Raw genomic sequence first — 8,795 nt, forward strand, 5'->3', positions numbered from 1 at the left:
CAGGACAACATCTCAGACAGAAGAGGCCTTAATGAGCCTCTGATTGCAGGGAAATGTCTCAGACAGAAGAGGCCTTAATGACCCTCTGATCGCTGGACAACGTCTCAGACAGAAGAAGCCTTAATGAGCCTCTGATCGATCAGAGGATGTGTCACAAATCAGAAACCTGATTTCTACTTTGTGCAAAGACTAATCATGATTAATGAAGTTCCTGTATTTTTTCTCCAGATAAACAAAATACTACCTCACAACATCCACTAAAAATACAGTGAAAACTGCTGTCTGCCATTATTTCCTGTTAGATTCAGTTTTGGTTGGTTGACTTCCAGACAAGTTGTCCTCGTTCATCACAAGAAGCCATAAAACTGAGAGCAAAGAGTCTTTTTATTCATTAAAATCTAAATATCTGCCACCAAGAGTCACTTACATCAGCTGGTTCCCCACCCTGGTCCTGGTCCTGGTCCTGGAGGAACCCATCCTGCAGGTTTTAGATGTTTCTCTGCTCCTCAGCAGCGGATTAATCACTCATTCATTCAGATCAGGTGAGTCAGAGCAGAGAAACACCTGAAACCTGGAGGACCAGGGTTAGGTATCACATGACAAAGACATTTACCTGACAAATCCAATCATGTCACATTAAAGAGCAGAGAGAGGAGTTCTGAAGCAAAGAAGGAGAGAAATGAACCCGAAAACCAATAAATCCAGAAATACAGGATAACTAACTGCAAACTGAGGAGAAGCAAAACAAATCAACAAAGTAAAATATTACAGAAGTTCCTTTTTAAACCAGTAGGAAACAACAAATAAATCTTTGATCTTCAGACGTGATGTTTGTTCGTTTCCATCTTTTTAAAATCTTACATGATGTGAGCCGGCTGAAAACACCAAAACACCAGCTGAGACGTGATCAAAGAACGTCTGCAGAGCAAAACATTAAAGCCTGCTCTCTCTCACACACACACACACACACACACACACACACACACACACACACACACACACACACACNAGGATGAGGAGCAGCAGAACTCTGTAGCTGTAGTTTCTCAGAGGATGAACCCATGTTTCCTCTGAGGATGAACCCTCTGTATCCTCTGAGGATGAGGAGCAGCAGAACTCTTCACTAAGAAGCTGTTAACAGTTTGACACCGTCCTTTCCTCAGAGGATAAACCCATTGTGTATCCTCTGAGGATGAGGAGCAGCAGAACTCTGTAGCTGTAGTTTCTCAGAGGATGAACCCATGTTTCCTCTGAGGATGAACCCTCTGTATCCTCTGAGGATGAGGAGCAGCAGAACTCTTCACTAAGAAGCTGTTAACAGTTTGACACCGTCCTTTCCTCAGAGGATAAACCCATTGTGTATCCTCTGAGGATGAGGAGCAGCAGAACTCTGTAGCTGTAGTTTCTCAGAGGATGAACCCATGTTTCCTCTGAGGATGAACCCTCTGTATCCTCTGAGGATGAGGAGCAGCAGAACTCTTCACTAAGAAGCTGTTAACAGTTTGACACCGTCCTTTCCTCAGAGGATAAACCCATTGTGTATCCTCTGAGGATGAGGAGCAGCAGAACTCTGTAGCTGTAGTTTCTCAGAGGATGAACCCATGTTTCCTCTGAGGATGAACCCTCTGTATCCTCTGAGGATGAGGAGCAGCAGAACTCTTCACTAAGAAGCTGTTAACAGTTTGACACCGTCCTTTCCTCAGAGGATAAACCCATTGTGTATCCTCTGAGGATGAGGAGCAGCAGAACTCTGTAGCTGTAGTTTCTCAGAGGATGAACCCATGTTTCCTCTGAGGATGAACCCTCTGTATCCTCTGAGGATGAGGAGCAGCAGAACTCTTCACTAAGAAGCTGTTAACAGTTTGACACCGTCCTTTCCTCAGAGGATAAACCCATTGTGTATCCTCTGAGGATGAGGAGCAGCAGAACTCTGTAGCTGTAGTTTCTCAGAGGATGAACCCATGTTTCCTCTGAGGATGAACCCTCTGTATCCTCTGAGGATGAGGAGCAGCAGAACTCTTCACTAAGAAGCTGTTAACAGTTTGACACCGTCCTTTCCTCAGAGGATAAACCCATTGTGTATCCTCTGAGGATGAGGAGCAGCAGAACTCTGTAGCTGTAGTTTCTCAGAGGATGAACCCATGTTTCCTCTGAGGATGAACCCTCTGTATCCTCTGAGGATGAGGAGCAGCAGAACTCTTCACTAAGAAGCTGTTAACAGTTTGACACCGTCCTTTCCTCAGAGGATAAACCCATTGTGTATCCTCTGAGGATGAGGAGCAGCAGAACTCTGTAGCTGTAGTTTCTCAGAGGATGAACCCATGTTTCCTCTGAGGATGAACCCTCTGTATCCTCTGAGGATGAGGAGCAGCAGAACTCTTCACTAAGAAGCTGTTAACAGTTTGACACCGTCCTTTCCTCAGAGGATAAACCCATTGTGTATCCTCTGAGGATGAGGAGCAGCAGAACTCTGTAGCTGTAGTTTCTCAGAGGATGAACCCATGTTTCCTCTGAGGATGAACCCTCTGTATCCTCTGAGGATGAGGAGCAGCAGAACTCTTCACTAAGAAGCTGTTAACAGTTTGACACCGTCCTTTCCTCAGAGGATAAACCCATTGTGTATCCTCTGAGGATGAGGAGCAGCAGAACTCTGTAGCTGTAGTTTCTCAGAGGATGAACCCATGTTTCCTCTGAGGATGAACCCTCTGTATCCTCTGAGGATGAGGAGCAGCAGAACTCTTCACTAAGAAGCTGTTAACAGTTTGACACCGTCCTTTCCTCAGAGGATAAACCCATTGTGTATCCTCTGAGGATGAGGAGCAGCAGAACTCTGTAGCTGTAGTTTCTCAGAGGATGAACCCATGTTTCCTCTGAGGATGAACCCTCTGTATCCTCTGCTCCTCGGAACCAGCAGAACCCTTCAGAACCCATGAGCATCTCTGCAGATTGTTATTATTGACAAACAGCAGCAGCTGCGCGCGCAGCTCCAGCGCCTGAAAACAAAAGAAGTGGTTCAGGTTCTGGTTCTGGTTCTGGTTGTTGGTTCCTTTCAGCTCAGTGAACCTTTTATCCTCAGAGGAGGACAGCCACCTGCTCAGAAACACAAACACGCGCCTCGGGACTCCGGACTCCGGACTCGGGACCGGGACCGGGACCCGGGACTCGGGACTCGGGACTCGGGACCCGGGACTCGGAACCCCGGACTCGGGACTCGGGACTCTCACCTCCACTATGAACGTCTTCTCCTCTCCGACCACCGAAACCACCCAGAACAAAAGGGGAAAGCAGCAGGTTTTCCAGCAGAACCCGGGGAGCCTCCGCGCCGCTCCTCCTCCTCCTCCTCTTCCTCCTCCTCCGGTCGCCATGGCTGAGTCCCCGAGATCTCCCCCTCCACCTCCTCCGCTTTCCTCCGGTGCTTTCCAGGCTCGTGCTCCGCTCCTCACCGGAGGAAAGGCTCCGGGCGCGCGGGCTTCATGCCGCCGGTCCCAGTTCTGCAGAATCAGGCGGTTCCGTCACTTCCAGCCGAACAGTTCGGCACAGCTGCACGAGTCGGGCTGAGCTACAGCAGGTTTGTCTCCTCCGGGTACCAGTGAGGAGGAGGAGGAGGAGGAGGAGGAGGATGTTGTTGCAGGAGCGCCTTTCCACCACTGGGGGCGCTACTGAGAACAGAATCAGTCTGCTGCTCAAATATATGGTTTGTTTTTAGAAAAACAACAAAAAATAGAATTATTTAAATTAAAAATAAGCCGAGAAGTTATACTTTATGAGAATATACTGAGAAGCTGACTCTGAGGGAAAGAAGCAAAAGTTTTAATGCAAAATCTGACCTTTTTCCTGAAGATGTTAACCTCAAACACAAAAACTTCCTCAGGTTCTCCTTCATGTGTGTGTGAGGGTTCATGTGTGTGTGTGTGTGTGTGTGTGAGGGTTCATGTGTGTGTGAGGGTTCATGTGTGTGTGTGTGTCACTCAGCAGGTGATGGAGATCTCCACCCACCTCCATCTTTACCTCCTGACACACAGCAGGAGGGCGGGAGAGCATGTATCCAAATAAACAGACAGGAATTCATTTAGCATCATCTTCATCATCAACCGCACCTCTCTGTGGGTTGGAATGTGTGTGTGAGGGTTCATGTGTGTGTGTACGTGGAGCCATGTGCCAGTCAGTGTGTGACTCAGAGAGGAAATCTTCTCCAGCAGAAGAACTTCCTGTTTGTTAAAACGCAGGAAATGGTTCTAATGAGGGTTCTGTGGACCGGCTCTCTGCCCGTCAGAACCCTATAATCAAATCTGTGTTTCTGACGTGTCTAATGGAGCTGCTGCTGCTGCTCATGTCACCGCAGGACCGTTTCCATCCACCTGCTTCCACTGCAGCTTCAATTATAAATGAGAGCTTATTGATTCAGACAGCATTTGTCCCCAGATGTCCACAGAGGACGGCTGATTCACATGTTTGCCACAAAAACCTCTCATTTCTGTAGCTTTGAACAAACGTCCTCACGGTGTGAATAAACCGAACAGGAGGAGGAAAATAAAGAGTTTAAAAAGAATCCAACCAGAACCTGAAGATGAATTAAACTGTTGGAGCTAAAATCTTATTTTCTGTCAGCCAAACTTATTCTTCAGATCCAACTTGTCTTTTTAGCCATTTTTGTTTCCCTCCACAGACGGTCAGTCATGTGACTCGAGCTTCCACCTGATTTGATTCAGCCAGGTGATTTGTTTACATTGAGTGCGTACCTGCATATTAATATATCTGGATTCTCTTTCAAACTGCATTATTTTGCAACACGAGGAGGAGGAAGAGGAGGCGATTTTCCTCCTGCTGCAGGAGGAAGAGGGATCTTTATTCATCTGTCAGCAAAGATAAACTAAATGCTTTCATACAGATTCAAACAGCAGCATCCATTTATCCAACCATCAAGTCCTGGTCGTGTGGTGTCCTCAAAGAGACGTTCGTCCCACTCAGGACAGGTGCTTGTTGTCACAGCGAGCAGCACTTCATGTTCCTAACAACTGCTGATTTATCATGAAATAAACAGCTATGGTGTGTAAATAATGCTGAATAATTAAAGTAATGATCAGTGCAGTGCATGCTGGGATACAGAACAATAACTCATGGTTTTCTGTCAACACTGGGTATGAAGCGGAGGAACGATTTGGTCAAAGTCTAAATTTAGCAGCTGTGAAACGCCCACACTCAGCGATGAAATGTCTAAAAATAACTGAAAAACCAAAACACAAAATGTCCATAAAGACATTTATTTTTTAACAGGAGAAACTGAAGAATAGTCAGAAATCTAAGACACAAAAAACAAAGAGACTAAAGACAAAACCAGGCAGTAAAACATGAAGGAGGAGAACAAAACGATCACAAAAAGACAGCAAGGTCGCACACTTTACACACTTTACACACATTACACACGTTACACACGTTACAGCAACACAGGATGTTCACAGAGAGATAAACTACACAAAAAGTGACAACACAGATGAAAAAAGACACAAACTGTCCATAAAGAGACACAAACTGTCCATAAAGAGACACAAACTGTCCAGACGAAGACCCGATATGACCTGAAAGAGACTCAGACAAACAGCTTCAGAGACTAAATCTTTGTCCTGTTTGTGTCGCAGGACTTTGTTTCCGTCTTGTTCTTGTTCCTGTAACAGATCCTGAGTCTTTGTTCCTGTATTTGTCCACAGCTCTTACCCACAATCCTCTCTGCTCACAGACTGATGAGACAACTTCATCCCTTCTTCTTCTCTACAAGAATGCTGCTCTTCTGTCAGACTCGTTGTCCTTCACACCTCCTTCCTTCTCTCCATCCTGACTTCTTGTCTGTTCCTCCTTTCTTTCCGTGCAGCCGTTTCTCACCTCCCCCTCCCTCCTGTTCAGTGATAACAGCCTTTAATTTCTGGGTTGTGACCCAGTTTTCAGCAGCTGACATGTTCTGGTCTGCTGCAGCGCCGGGACTCGTCCTGCTGAGCAGAACCAACAAGAAACTCTGTGTTCCACTTATTATACAACTCATGTTTCACACTTTCTGCAGCATTTAAACCTCCTGAAATCAGGCTCTTTGATAGCCTGGAAAAGCTGTTAAATAACTGGATTTATTAGAGCAAATTTCTTTTTTTAAGTAGCTAGAATGATCAGAATCCACAAATCTGTGCACAAGTCTTTCTCCACTTGATAATGTTTTATAAAATAAGTCTTTTTGTCTCTTTGTGGTCATTTTCCTGTCTGTCTTCACTTCCTGCTGATAAAACTAATGTAGTTATAAAGGTTGGTTTCAGTTTCCTGCAGTTACAGGTTTGAACCAGCAGGTGGCAGCACTCTGATGGGATTTAAGTCTGAAGCAGACAGGTGAGCACAGCAGGTGTTACAGACTTCCTGTTTGTTTGTTTGTTTGTTTGTTTGTTGGGGGGGGGGGGTAATGTGACCCGTCCTGATGCTGGGAAATCAAACTGAAAGCTGCAGAAGAAGAAGCTGTGATGGCTGTAAATCATTTGAGTTATCTAATCAGAAGCAGAACTAATCCTCTGTAAACATGTGCAGAATGTCAGGAATGATTTTCTGAGGTGTTTGTTTTAAAATGGTGCAGGTTTCAGAGGTAAACCTGGTTTCTTGTTGACTCTCTGACAGGTTCTGCTTTGATCCGTTCAGTAAATTCCTCCAGGTTTCTCTGGAACAAAAGCCCAAACCGCAGGTTGGTGAATCCACCGCGCCCTCAGGAGGAACTCTGCTGCCTGTCTGTCTCTGTCCCAGCCTGAAACCGGCTCACATTTCAGCTTCTAGCTTCAGCAAATATTCCCAAATATTTACTGACAGCTGTGGCCCAAACTGCAGAGGTTCTTTTATTGTTCTGCTTGTGGAACGTTCATCTGTCTGATGTAATTATTGAAGATTAAAATGTTATTTCATGCAAACTAACCGATCTCCTGAAGCATTTTCAACCACAGCAGCTGCACAGAAAGGGACTAATTCATCAATAATTTATATTTTCAAAGTATTTTCTTCAAAAAGGAACTTTAAATCCTTTCATTTATTTATAATTCACTAAAAATGAGCAAATGCAGCTGTTTTTATTCTGCTGCTGCGGTCCTAATGATCCTCCTGAGGTTCTGACCCAGACGTCCCCCTGAGGGACTCTGGTCCTGAGGTTTTGGGTCTGGATCTGGATCTGGACCTGGACCTGGACCTGGACCTGGACCTGGGTCTGGATTCCTGGATGTGTTTGGCTGAAACTCAGGTGACATACCTGAGTTAAACCCTCGGTATGAAGGAGTTCCTTCTGAAGAAACTGTTGAGCAATTGAAGACACGTCATGATAAACCAGCTGTGGTTGGAAATATTTATTAACTTCCGTTTATTCTGTAGAAAACAAACAGGATGTTTAGTTTTTATCCATTTTAAAGAAGTTGGTTGATTGTTCTTCCTGCTCCTGACTCCTGTCTCCTCAGGTGACCTTGGTCAGAACCCTGACCTCTGACCCTCAGCGGGCTCTGGGCCCTAACCTGCCTCCTTGTTGTGGTTCTGTCGTGTCCTGAGCAGCCTCCCAGGTCCTTAAACACAACTTTTTACCAAAATACGTAGTTTAAAGTATTCCAAGTTAAGAAACAGAAAACATTAATCCTAAAATCCAAACGTTCTGTTCAAAGAATTATTCAGATGAACTAATAATTCCTGTTTTGTCCTTAAAACTGAATTCAGAGTAATTCCTCATAAAAATATTCCCCGAAATCTTAACGTTAATTTCATTTTAGCTCTTTTGCTTCATTGTTTTATTGTCATTTATTTTGGACTCCCTGTAATTTACAAATGACAGATGTGATAATAATAATAAAGGTGATTAGATAAAATAATCTGAGTTCCTATCAGTTGTTTGGTGACTCTGACCTGATGCTCCTGCTTTAATGAGATCTTAATACTAATAATTATCACCTTCGTCATCCTCATCTGTCTGCTACACCAGTTCTCTTAATAAATGTCCCATTTCTTTTAAAATGTTCTCATAAATTAGAGGTTTTGACCCTTTTACCCATTTGACTCATCGTTTCTTGGCAGCCAGCCTGACAACATTTGTTGCAGCTTGTCGGTGAGGAGTTGATGCAACTTATTCCAGGTATTTTCTGACGGATGACGCTGGTGTTTTTACACAGATCCAGTTATTTTTAGCAGCAAAGGAAGACACTTTTAGAGTCTCAACATCTTTACTGAAAGATCGAAACTCTCCTGGAGTGAGACTTGGTCAAATCGTACCCGAGTCCAGGATGTTTCTCTGATTAATGTCCTCCTGACCCACCTGTGGGTCTCTGCTGCTTCCTGTGGTGACATCATCGCTCTGTTTGTTAATAATGGGTTTAATGGAGCTCTGTGGGATGTTCAGGGTTCTGGGAGGCTTTTATAACCCAACACTGATCCTTGGTCTTCATGGTGCTTGGTTGTTGATTCTGTCAGAATAGATGGATCATCTGACTCTTATTGAAGTAATTCTCTGGCTTCTGTCTATGGGATTCCATTAGTGCCAAAAATATGTTTATGTGTCTATGTAAGGCGTGTATGTAGCATGCTATGTATATGTTAGGTGATATGTTAAGTGATATGTTAGGTGTATATGTTAAGTGACATAATGATATGTGTGGAACATAGACACATCGCAGTATATAGGCATGTTACAATACATATACACTTAACATATGCACCTTACATATCACCTTACATATCACCTTACAAATCACCTTACAAATCACCTTACATATCACCTTACATATCACTTTACATATCACCTTACA

Source organism: Kryptolebias marmoratus, linkage group LG4, assembly GCF_001649575.2.
Source record: "Kryptolebias marmoratus isolate JLee-2015 linkage group LG4, ASM164957v2, whole genome shotgun sequence".
NCBI lineage: Eukaryota > Metazoa > Chordata > Actinopteri > Cyprinodontiformes > Rivulidae > Kryptolebias > Kryptolebias marmoratus.